Here is a 12,966-nt window from a genome sequence, read left to right on the forward strand (position 1 = left end):
AGTAGTGTTCCAATATCTAAGGGGTTGCCACAGAGAAGAGGGAGTCAATCTATTCTCCAAAGGACCTGAAGGCAGAACAGGTTTTAAAGAAGAGATTGGAGAATCATTTGTCTGAAATGGTATAGGCAGCAGTGGGTTGCACATTTCGTTACCAATGGTTCACCAGAGGCAGGTGGGCACCTTCCGTTTATGTGCCCAGCCTTCCGTGCATGCACTTTGCTTACTATCACACCTTCTGCACAACATGCACCCAACCTCAAAAACGTCCCTAAATAGGATGGAATCAAGCCAGGGGGCCACCCAGGATTTCCGCTACCAGTTCAGGTGAACCTGTCAAAACCAGATGAGTACCACCTCTGGGTATAGGTCTCCTTGCTTGAACAGGGGGTTGGATTAGAAGACCTCCACAGTCCCTTCCAAACCTATTATTCAGTCATACTGTTAAAGTCTTAGAGAAAGTAAGCGTGGTTGGAGCTGACCTCACTTTGAAGTGTGGGTTAGATGTTTCAAGTGCAATAGCAGTCAATACCCTTCTCTTGAACATCCTGACAGATGGGGCCTGCAGCATGATTCTTCTGTCAGCACAAGTGGGGTAGACCAATTCCAATGAAATGATATGGTAGTCAGGACCATTGCCATAAAGGGCTTTAAAGATAATTAACAACACCTTGAATTGCACCCTGAAGCAAACCAGTGCACTTCATGGAGCAGTGATCCTATTTATCCCAACTTTAAATCTGCTACTCAAACTATTTTAAGGACATTGCTCTAATCCATAATTATGCTTAACAATAAAGAAGTTCAAATCACCCCTGAGTGGACAATTATTGTGAAATAAATATGTTAAATTGATCTCTGTACAGTGAAGAAGTTTACAATTCCATGGTAGAATTTTCTGATTGCTTATGCTCTTTGTGTTTATTCTTTTGAAGGCTTAAGTCATGCCCTGACATTTCTTTCATTTTTCTAAGGAATAAAAAAGAAATCTAAACATCCCAATTAAAAGTAACATTTTAATTAAAGGTCAAGTCTCTTTCAAAATGGTAATAGTTGCAATTTTGTCCCTCCAGAAACTCAGTTGCACTGGATTTCATTTAAACTGGTAAATTCTTTTTTTTTTTTTTTGTAACAAAATTGCTCGATGGTGGGTTCTCACCCCTAATACATTTCTCCTTTCGCTTATCTCTCAGTTGTTGTATATTGTTCATTTGAGTTACTGGTTTAATCGTATTAGGTTAGTCAGCTATCTCTTTTTGTGTCTAAGTCTTCACTGACTCATCAAGCCATTTGTACAGCTTCTCCCAGACTGTATAAAAGTCTGTATCTTCTTTGTCATTAATTCGCATCGTCAATCTGTTCATTTCTGCTAGTTCTAAAATTTTATTCATCACCATAGTGTTGGTGGGGGCATTTTCACTCTTCCAGCACTGTGCGTAAACAATCCTTGACGCTATCAGAATATGGACTAGGAGGTATTGGTTAGATTTGCATATTTTTTAATCTCTTATCCCTAATAAGAAAGTTTCCGGCTTAAGACATAGTTTAATTGACAAGATTCCATTCAGCCATCCTAGTATTTGCTTCCAATATGCTTTGGCTACCGGACACATCCACCACATATGGTAGTACGTGCCCAGCACTGTTTCACATTTCCAGCATATGGCCGAAACTTTTGAAGACATTTTCGCCAGTCTTGTCGGTGGAAGATGCCAGCGATAGAACATTTTATATATATTTTCTTTATACGCCGTCGATTTTGTCAATTTTAGGTTCCATTCCCAGACTCTTTCCCAGTTGTCTAGGTCTATTGTGTGGCCGATGTTTTGGGCCCAGGTTACCATGACTTCTTTTACTCTTTCTGCTTCCGTTTTTTGAATCAGTAAGCAGTTGTATATTTTTGAAATTAATTTCTCATCTGGTCCAATTAAAATTTTATCTAATTCCTGGTTCTTGTTCTGGAAGCCGGGTTGTGCTAGATCGAATTTGTGTTTGTTTTGAATTTGAAGATATGGCCACCAATCGATGTTTATTCCCTTATCAGCCAAATTTTCCCTGGGGTTTAGTTTGTTTTGGTCGTCTAGCAACTGTTGGTAGGTAACAATTTTATCCAAATTTATCAAATTCGGGTATATCAGGGCTTCCGTCGGAGATATCCAGTTAGGTAGTTGCGTGTAGTATCTCCTTCTAATTTCCAGCCAGTCCTTAATTAATACCCCCCTTAAATGGTGACTACTAAAATAATTGTGGATTTTATTTCCCTCGCACCATAAGTAGTTGTGCCACCCGTATTGCAGGTCGTGGCCCTCTATTGTTAAGATTCTTTTATTAGCTAACATTACCCATTCTTTTATCCACATAGTTGTTGCTGCTTGATGATATGTTTTCCATTCCAGTAAGCCCATTCCCCCTTGAGTTCTTTTATCCTGCAGGTGCATATATTTTATTCTGGGCTTTTTACCATTCCATATAAAGTTTCGAATCATTTTGTCCAAATCATTATAAAATTTTTCCCCTAACTTGACCGGTGCCGTTTGAAATAGGTAGAGGATTTTTGGCAAAACTGCTCTCGGAGCAGTGGATGTGTGATCTTGGTCTGAGGGGTAATGAGATCATACCCCTGTCGTGGTCAGACCACTGCCTACTGAGGCTTGACTTCCGGAGGCCAAACCCCCACCGTAGGGAGGAGAAACCGACCAGGTGGTTCCGCCCCAGGCGACTTATGGACCCGTTGAGGTTCCAGACGGAGCTTGGGGTTATTCCTGATACTCTCGCCCACAGTTCGGCGGAGACTCTGGTTGCCACCTGGTATTCGGCGGCGTCGGAGTCTCTTGATCGGATTGCGCCACTACGGCCCCTCCGGGTCAATGGATCCCGGAGACCTCCTTGGTTCACCGAGGAGCTCCGGGAGAAGAAACGCCGGAGGAGACGCCTAGAGCACCTGTGGAGGTCCGATAAGTCCGAAGCGAGCCGAGCAGTTCTGACTACCTGCACCAAGGACTACGTCCGGGCATTAAGAGCTACCAAAAGATCACACATCTCCGCCTTGGTAGCGTCCGCCGAGTCATGCCCAGCCGCCCTCTTTAGGATCACCCGCTCCCTCCTTAATAGGAGGGATGCGGGAGACTCCTTGCAGGGTAGGGCTGAGGACTATGCTCAGTTCTTGGCGGACAAAGTGGCTCGGTTTCGGTCGGACTTGGACTCCACCGCAGTAGACCCAGCCGAGACACAGGAGGATTACTTGGCAAATCATCTCTGGGTTGAGTTCCAGGATGTTGCCTCTGGGGATGTTGACAAGGCCATCCGAGCTGTAAGTGCCTCCACCTGTATTCTGGACCCGTGTCCTTCGTGGCTGGTTGCCAACAGCAGGGAGGTGACACATGGCTGGATCCAGGTGGTCGTGACCGCCTCCCTTTGGGAGGGGCACTTCCCCGCCGTACTCAAAACAGCGGTGGTGAGACCCCTCCTGAAGAAACCATCCTTGGATCCAGCCATTTTAAACAACTTTCATCCTGTCTCCAATCTCCCCTTTATTGGGAAGGTTGTGGAGAAGGTGGTGGCCTTCCAGCTTCAACGGGCCTTGGAGGAAGCTAGTTATCTTGACCCCTTCCAGTCTGGCTTCAGACCTGGTTACAGCACAGAAACCGCTTTGGTCGCATTGACCGATGATCTCTGGAGGGCCAGAGATGAAGGCTATGCGTCCATCCTGGTTCTCCTTGACCTCTCAGCGGCTTTCGATACCATCGACCATGGTATCCTTCTGCGACGACTGCGGGAGGTGGGGGTGGGAGGCACTGTTTTGCAGTGGTTCTCCTCCTACCTCTCGGACAGGTCGCAGTCGGTGTTGGTCGGGGGGCAGAGATCGTCCCTGAGGCCCCTAACATGCGGGGTGCCGCAGGGTTCGGTCTTATCCCCCCTACTATTTAACATATACATGAAACCGCTGGGCGAGATCATTCGGAGGCACGGGATAAAATACCACCAATATGCGGACGATACGCAACTGTATCTGTCCGCCCCGTGCCAACCCAATGAAGCGGTGGACGTGATGAACCAGGGTCTTGAAGCCGTTAAGAACTGGATGAGCGCTAACAAACTGGTACTCAACCCAGACAAGACCGAGTGGCTGTTGTGTTTCCCTCCCAACAATTTGGCTAATGTTCCAACACCTAGGCTGGGGGGTCAAATTTTATACCCCTCAGATAGGGTCCGCAACCTAGGAGTCCTCCTGGATCCACAGCTGACTTTTGACCACCAGTTGTCAGCTGTGACCAGGGGGGCATTTGCCCAGGTTCGCCTGGTCCGTCAGTTGCGGCCCTACCTAAACCGGGAGGCTCTCGCAACAGTCACTTGAGCCCTTGTGATCTCTAGGCTGGAATACTGCAATGGGCTCTACATGGGGTTGCCCTTGAAGTGCATCCGGCGACTGCAGTTAGTCCAGAATGCAGCCGCGCGAGTGATAGTGGGCGCACCGCGGTTCGCCCACGTTACACCCATCCTCCGCGAGCTGCACTGGCTACCTGTCGATCTCCGGGTGCGCTTCAGGGTACTGATGACCACCTTTAAAGCACTCCATGGTAGTGGATCTGGGTACTTGAGAGACCGCCTTCTGCCGATTACCTCCCTCCGACCGATTAGATCGCACAGACTGGGCCTCCTCCGAATTCCATCCGCCAGTCAATGTCGACTGGCGACTACACGGAGTAGAGCCTTTTCTGTTGCAGCTCCGACCCTGTGGAACGACCTCCCAGTCGAGATCCGTACCCTCACCACCATCCAGACCTTCCGCGCAGCCCTCAAGACCTGGCTCTCCCATCAGGCCTGGGGATAGGTTCCCAATTTACCCGCCCGAGTGTTGACTGTTGAATGAAAGTTGTGTTTTATTATTTTCTTTTGTTCGCACATTGTTTGTCTTCTGATATTGCACCCCCTTCCCTGTGATTGTAAGCCACCCTGAGTCCCCTCAGGGAAAAGGGTGGCCTATAAATCTTAATAAAATGTCTTTAAAAAAATGTCTTAAAACATTCATTTTAATTACTGCGACTCTTCCCATCAGTGATAGTTGTAGTTTTGACCAGGTTTTTAAGTCCTTTTGAGTATTCTGTAACAACTTATCATAGTTGTCTTCTTTTATGGAAGAGCATTTCGCAGACAGCCAGATCCCTAAATACTTAATTTTTTTAGTTACCTTTAATTCCATTGTTTTCTCTAGTTCTCCAATCTGGTTTTTGGGGAAATTTTTTATAATCATTTTTGTTTTTTCCTTGTTTATTTTTAAACCGGCCACACACCCAAAGTTCTCAATGTCCTTCATCAAATTCGGTCCTGAAAGTAAGGGGTCTTCCACGATAAAGACCATGTCACCCGCGAAGGCCTGTACTTTATATTGTTCTTTTTTTATGGTCAAGCCCCTAATTTCCTGATTTGATCTTATCTGATTTAAAAGGACCTCTAGTGACATAATAAATAGTAGTGGGGAGAGCGGGCACCCTTGTCTAACACCCTTTCCAATTTGTATCCTCTCCGTTAGTTCCCCGTTGACTATGATATTTGCAGATTGCCGTGAATATATAGATTCTATAATCTTAATGAATTTGTCGCCAAATTTCATCATTTTTAGTTGAGTGATTAGAAAGTTCCAATCTAGTTTATCAAAGGCTTTCTGGGCGTCGACAAAGATTAATGCGAGTTGTTTCTCGGATCTTGTTTGATAGAATTCCAGGGTATCAATTATTATTCTTGTATTGTTTCTAATATGTCTTTTTGGAGAAAGCCGTTTTGATCCGAATGGATACTTTGATTTAATATTATTTTTAGTCTTTCCACCAATATTGATACAAAAATTTTGTAATCTGCATTTAACAGGGATATGGGTCTATAATTTTGGACCTTGCTACTGTCCGCCTCTTCCTTTGGTATTAGGGTGATGTAAGCTTCCCCCCATGATTTTGGGACCCTACCATTTTGTAGTGCCTCATTACATAGTTCTAATAATTTGTCTTCCATGGTATTTTGAAGTTTTTTATATATTTCCGACGGAAGCCCATCCGGCCCAGGTGTTTTATTGTTTTTTTTGTTTTTGAATGGCCTTTTTCAGTTCTTCTTGTGTGATTTCTTTATCGAGCATCTCTCTCATCTCCTCTGACAAGACTGGAGGCTTCTGCTTTATAAGGTATTTTCTAATGTCTTGTTCATTAATTTCGTCTTGTTTATATAGTTTCTATAATAGTTCTGTACTATCTTTTTCTTTTCTCCTATTTCTTGTTTCAAATTCCCCTCCTCGTCACACAATTGTTTAATAATTCTTTTGACCTTCTCCTTTCTTATTTTGTGGGCCAACCATCTCCCAGTTTTATTTGCATGTTCAAAATAATTCTGCTTCATTCTCTTAATGTTTTGTGCTATTTCCTCTTGAGAGATCAACTTTATTTGGTGTTTAATTAACTCTCCTTTTTCCCTGTGTCTACTGTTTTCTGGCTCTTTCTAGGTCAGCAGTTCCGTCTCTCTTAATTCTTTGTTCAGTGTATTAAGTTTTCCCCTATGCACTTTGTTTCTTCTTATTATATAGGCTATAGATGTTCCCCTCACAACTGCCTTCATCGTGTCCCAAACATTTTGTATTGAGGTCTGCTCTTTACAGTTTTCTTTAAAGAAGTAGCCCAATTCCTTTTCTATTTGTTGTACAAATTGTTTCTCTTGTAGTATGTTCTGGTTTAATGTCCACCTAGCTTTTATCCTTGCCTTCCCTTTCCATTGCCATAAGACTGGGTGATGGTCAGCCCACTTGTTGGTTGTTATTTCAATATTTACAGTATCCATGAGTAGCTCTGAGTTTGACCAAACCATGTCGATATGGGACCATGAATTATGTGGATGGGAGTAAAACGTGTACTGTTGCATCTTGTCATTCATTGTTTGCCAGACATCATAAAGATCTAATTCCTTCACCATATTTACATAGGCAGACGGTAGTTTCCTTCTTGTGCTTTTCTTGTGTGTATGCTTATAGTCCATCTTACCGTCTGCTATAGCGTTGAAATCCCCTAGAATACATATTTTGCCACTCTATTTCATTTATCCTCTTATATAGATTAATATAAAATCTCTCTTGTTTTTGATTTGGGGCATAAATTCCAACTAGTAAAAAAATTTTCCCACCATTAATTATCTCCACCATTAATACCCTACCGTCTTTGTCTGCATGTATTAATTTGGGGTTCAACTATTCTTTTATATACATCACAATTCCTCTTTTTCTGGTTTGTGCTGACGAGCAGAATGTTTTACCTAGTTTTGGGCAGACCAACAGGTTATTGTACTTTTCTTTAATGTGGGTTTCCTGAAGACAGATTACATCTAACTTTTGTTTCACTAGATCCAACAGTACACGTTTTCTTTTGGAAGTGATGTTAAGACCATTTACATTTGCTGATAGTACATTCGTTTCCCATTCTTCAATTCCATTACACGTTATTCGCTTTGAGGGCGCCTTTAGATCGTGTCTCGATGGGTGACCTTGCTCTTGAATCTTCTCTGCCATATCTCTCTTGTTCTCTGGCCTCTCCCGGCCCCCGCCCCTCTGGTTGAGTTTCAATTATAGTGTCCTCCTGTCTTAAAAAGTCCTTCTTTATTAAACCTCTCATCATCTGCTAGTAAAAGTTCCTGGAATTCTTGAGCTTTCGCCAAGGTATCTATCCGGTATTTCTTTTCCCTCCATGTTATCAACATTCCTTCTGGAAGGAGCCATCTGAACTGGATTCTGTCTCTGTTTAAACATGTGGAGAGGAAGTTGTATTTCCTTCTCTTCTCTCTGACTCTCCGTGGAGTCTGTTTTAAGATGAGAATTTCTTTACCCTTGTATGTTAGAGAGTCCCCTCTTATTGTACTTAGAATGTCCTCTCTCAGCTGCCTTCTCAACACCCTCACATGGATCTCCCTCGGAAGCCGGTGGCGTCTCGCGAAGCCTGTATTGACTCTATAGGCTTCGTCCAGTTCGTTAATAACCTCTTTTTTCTGCCTGTCGAGGACTAATCCCAGGATTTCTCCAATCAGCTCCCGGAGGTTTTCATCTTTTGCTTCCTCCACGTTTTGTAGTCTTAAATAATATGCTGATCGCTCTAATTCTAGCTGGAGGATGGCCTCCTCCAGGCTTGAGTTTATAGATTCCAGATTGTCCTCTACTTTGTCTATCCTTTTTTCCGCTATTTCCGTTCTCCCCTTAACATTTTGAATTTCCTGCTCATTTTTCAGCAGCGCTGTTTGTATTACTCCTATGCGTTCCTCAATTCTTCCCATATTGTTTCTTACTTCATGTATTTCATTCTTTACTCCCTCCAGGCCTTTAGTGACACTTTCACCCATCTTCAATATTGCCTCTTGTAAGGAGTCCATTGTTACCACCTGGCCTTGTAGGGTTGGGGCTGCCTTATCTCCCGTTTGCCTGCCCTCAGGGGACTTTTCCCTCACCGGGGTAGATAGGGGAGTTTGCTTTTTACTCCCTTTAATTAAAGTTACTGTTTTTGTTGCCATTTGCTTTGATTCAGCTCTTCCCCTTTAAGATGTAAGTCTAGTACCTTCTGAATGCTGTTTGAGTAATTATACAGAGCCAGGGGTACATACAAGGTAATTAAGCTGGAGCAGGGCTGTGAAATATAGGCTCAGTTAATTCTATAGTGCCTGGGAGATGTCTACTAGTCAGGAAGAGAAACGTTTCAGCGTGATACGACAGGGTGCAGGAGAGGCCAGGAAGTATTTAGAACTCACCCATCACTCTCTTCCTGTTGTCAGTGTAATGTTATCCTTCTGCTGTCTCTGACTGTAATATGACACCGCGTACTTAGTGATTTAAAGTTGGTTCAAACCCTTGTGATTAAGCTTTTTCCCTTTTTCCCAGGCAGGCAGATCCAGCTGACTGTCTTTCTCTCCTCCGTCTCGTCCTCCGTTAGTCCTCAAATTTAAATAGTCCAAAGCCTCAGTCTTCCTCTATCTACTCCATCAATCAGCTCTCTCAAAAATTTCCTGTTTGTCTTTACTAGCCGCTACAGATAAATGCGCCCACACACGTATCTGTACTTATTGCAGTTAAGTTGTTTATCTTTTAGATTTAGGCTTTTAAATCAGATCTTGTAATTACCGTCATTCGATCCACTATGTTACCTGCTGCTGTCTCTCCCTTCCTTATTAGAGGCTGGCAGACACGTCTTCTGGTTGGCCATTAATCAGCCGACCTCTTTTGCATGAACTCTGAGGGAGCCTCTTGCTTCGTGGGGGGAGATCGCCTTTCACCCTCCACTGCACAGATGCTTCCCCTCTCCACAGGTCTTCGCACCTCAAAGGGACCTTGCCTATTACGGCCACGCTCGTGCAAAGACCTAAACTGGTAAATTCTTTGTCAGAGAAAAACACAGACCAGCTTCAGAGAAGAAATGGTGAAACTCTAATTGTCTCATTGCTTTCCCTGTGCATTGCATCAAAGCCGCAAACAGTGCTAAACACCACGGGATATGATGATGGATTACAGTGTCCTGGTACAATTTGAACCTATGCAATTGAGCATTCATCCTTTAAAAATTCAACACTGAATTTTAAACTAAATTTTGAATTATATAATTTTAAATTATTTAGTCTTGCGAAATACCTTTGCAATTTTTAAAAAAAATATTTTAATCAATTCCCCACATTTATGAGACTTCAACAATTTTTAGGAGCATTTTAATTTCATATTCATTTTTATGCTACAGACAATTGCTAATGCTAAAAGATCTGGGCTGAACAGACTGGAGGACTAGAGGTTCTCCTCACCTTACAATATTTCACTTAATAACCCTTCAACAGTATTGAAAACATGACATGGTCATTTTTTTTATATTTATGATGCATCCTCGTGGTCATGTGATCAAAATTCATATGCTTGGCACAAAGATGAACAAATAAAGATGCTTCCTCGGAACAAGAAATAATAAGTAAGATACTGACATGCGCAGAAATGGACAGACTGACTCTAGAGCTCAAAGACAAGGGTGAAATGGAATATCACGAAATCTGGGACAAATGGTACCGATGGTTAGAAATGAGGGGAAAAGGTTCGGGACAGAAAAACACAGACAAGTTAAGAACTGGAAAATATGGTATTAAGAATGCGTGATATGTAGGAATTGGATATGTATTTGTATGGCTAGTAATTATATAAAATAAAGGATCAATGGACAGGTAATCTGCCTGACTACACATACCTCTGTAATGGATATAAAATGTAATTGTTGTAAGATTCAAAAACTGTATAGAAATGTTTAAATCAGAAACGTCGCACTATGTCCAATATTTTTAATGTTTATCTAATAAAAAACTTTTTATATAAAAAAATTCAGACAGTTAGCAACTAACATATTTTTGACAATTGCAGTATATTGAGGTTAGTTGATCAACTTTTATAACCTTAAGACAAGCAAAGTAAATGGGGATGCCAGATTCATTTAACAATTATCTTACTTATTTAACAGCAGCAGTGATTCACTTAACAACTGTGGCAAGAAAGGTAGTAAAATGTGGCAAAACTCACTTAACTAAGGTCTACTTAGCAACAGAAATTTTGAGCTCAATTGCAGTCGTAGGACTATCTACACTAGAAGGCAGGATAAGGATATAGAAAATTACATACATACATACATACATACATATATTTGCCATCTAGTGATTTTCTAAATGTTTACAGCCCAGTTTTAGTAGCCTTATAATAGCATTTCTGAATAAAAAAATATATTGAAACCTCCAAATTGTTAATAAAAACATCTTCATTTATATGTATCTGATAGTGCCTTATGGGTAATGTAATTATTTCTTTCCCCCGCCCCAAACAATAGCTTTGCCCCATTCCATTTTGACCTCCACTATCATCTAGAGCACGGGTGTCAAATTTGCTGCATCATGTTGCCATCACGTGATGTTTCAGAAATTGGATGGCCATGGCCCGCATGTGATACATTGGGCCCGCGGGCCACCATTTTGATATCCCTGAATTTTAGAGAGACACTGTTGACTATCAATTACTGACTTGTAAAACAGTTCCTGCTTGGTCAATTCTCATACAGGGCAGAGATGTGTTCCTACCAGCATTGGTACCAGTTTGCTTCGTGCATACGCATACCCACGTTATTTGTGCATGCGTAGTTCACTGTAAATTGTTTTGCGCATGCACGAAGAACATCAAAAGGTAAGAAAAAACATGCCGGCAACAGCAGCAGAGACCAAGGAACCGGTTCTGCGACCTACGCCAAATTACCACTACCAGTTCACTTGAACCAATGCAAACTGGTAAAAACCCACCTCTGAAACAGAGGTATACACAAGGCAGGCTTTTGATGAGATGAAAGCTTAGTGGGTGCGGCAGGGGAAGAATGCTGTAAAATCTCCATTCCCTCCCAACTCCAGGGAAAGGTTACTGCAAAATCCCCATTTCCTCCTGATTAGCTGGGACTCAGGAGGCAGGGGATAGATGGGGGTGGGGCTAGTGAGAGTTGGTATTTACCGGTTCTCCGAACTACTCAAAATTTTCACTACCAGTTTTCCAGAACTGGTCAGAACCTGTTGAATACCACCTCTGAGGCAGCTGGGCAGCTAGGTCCAGTATTTACACATTGTTAATAAGTGCACATAAAACAATCAAATTAAGGCACACTGCCATTTCTTTAACAGCCCTCTGCAAATGGCTTGAAACTTTCTAAAGGCTAATTTGGTGGGGTTGTTTCCTCATTTCCACTTCCACAGAAAAATGCAGCCATAACAAATAGATCCAAAACAATGCAGTTCCCTAGGGCATGAATAGAGTGAGAAAATAGGATAAAAGCAGGCTCTTAAAAACTTCCATTTCTTGTTGCCCTCAGTGTCACACCATCTGATGATGTGGGGTGGGGGGAGGGGCCCTTTGCTTCTTTCAAAGTACAAAGTGATTTTACAAGATAGTGGTTCAGTTGTTACTTAAGGGATTTCCAATGTCTTTGCTATCAGTTATTATAGCCATAAAGCAAATTGGTCCGATGGATAAGCACCAATGTTACTTTATGGTGCATCAGTTATTTTCTATTGTGTTTGCCTATCACTCAGAGACTTTTGTGATTGGGGGCTAAAAATAAACAAAAGAAGAAAATAAATTAGAATTTGGGGGGGGGGCAAGTAACCATGAGTTGCTCTTTTTTTGTTTTGCTGTCCAAACATTATTTAAGTAACAGGATAAAACTTACTTTTCCTTTCATTCTTTTTCTAACTCCCTACTTTTCTTTATTAGCCTTTTAAGTAATTCTATGTAATGTGCAGAAAATGCAGCTAGTAAAGCAATTAATTTTAAGCTTTACCATACCGTCTTAATTTAAATTATTTTTCATAATGAGCAACCGGTGCAGTAAACAGAAGATCGGGTTGCAGAAATCACAATTTGAAGTTAGCATTTTGTCTATATTGTTATCCATTTTTCTCTTAAAAATAAAATATTTATAATATTATATTTTGATTTCTCAGCACTGACACTGTAACCTAATTTATCAGAATAAACTATTGGTTAAGAAAATTTCTTTTTTTTAAATTGACAATAAAGAAAGTTTAGAAAATACATTATATGAGACAAGCAAAATATCCAGAACAGTTACTGCCACCTGCAGACGAAAATAAGGAAGTATACAGAAATCATGCATAGGTACGTACACACACACACACACACACACACACACACACACACACACAGACAGACAGACAGACAGACAGACAGACAGACAGACAGACAGGCAGACCATAATGGATATCTGCAGGCCTCAAGAATTGTACCATGTCTTGGAAACAATACAAATGTTTAGTGTAAGTTGAGCATAATTATTTTAAGTTTGCACTGTATACACACACACACACACACACACACACACACACACACAAAGCGATATATAAGTCTAAGTGCTATTGCTATTGCTTTATGTGCTATTTCAG

Source organism: Thamnophis sirtalis, unplaced genomic scaffold (genome assembly GCF_051295495.1).
Source record: "Thamnophis sirtalis isolate CommonGarterSnake01/CBP01778 unplaced genomic scaffold, rThaSir2_p1.2 scaffold_4, whole genome shotgun sequence".
Lineage (NCBI taxonomy): Eukaryota > Metazoa > Chordata > Lepidosauria > Squamata > Natricidae > Thamnophis > Thamnophis sirtalis.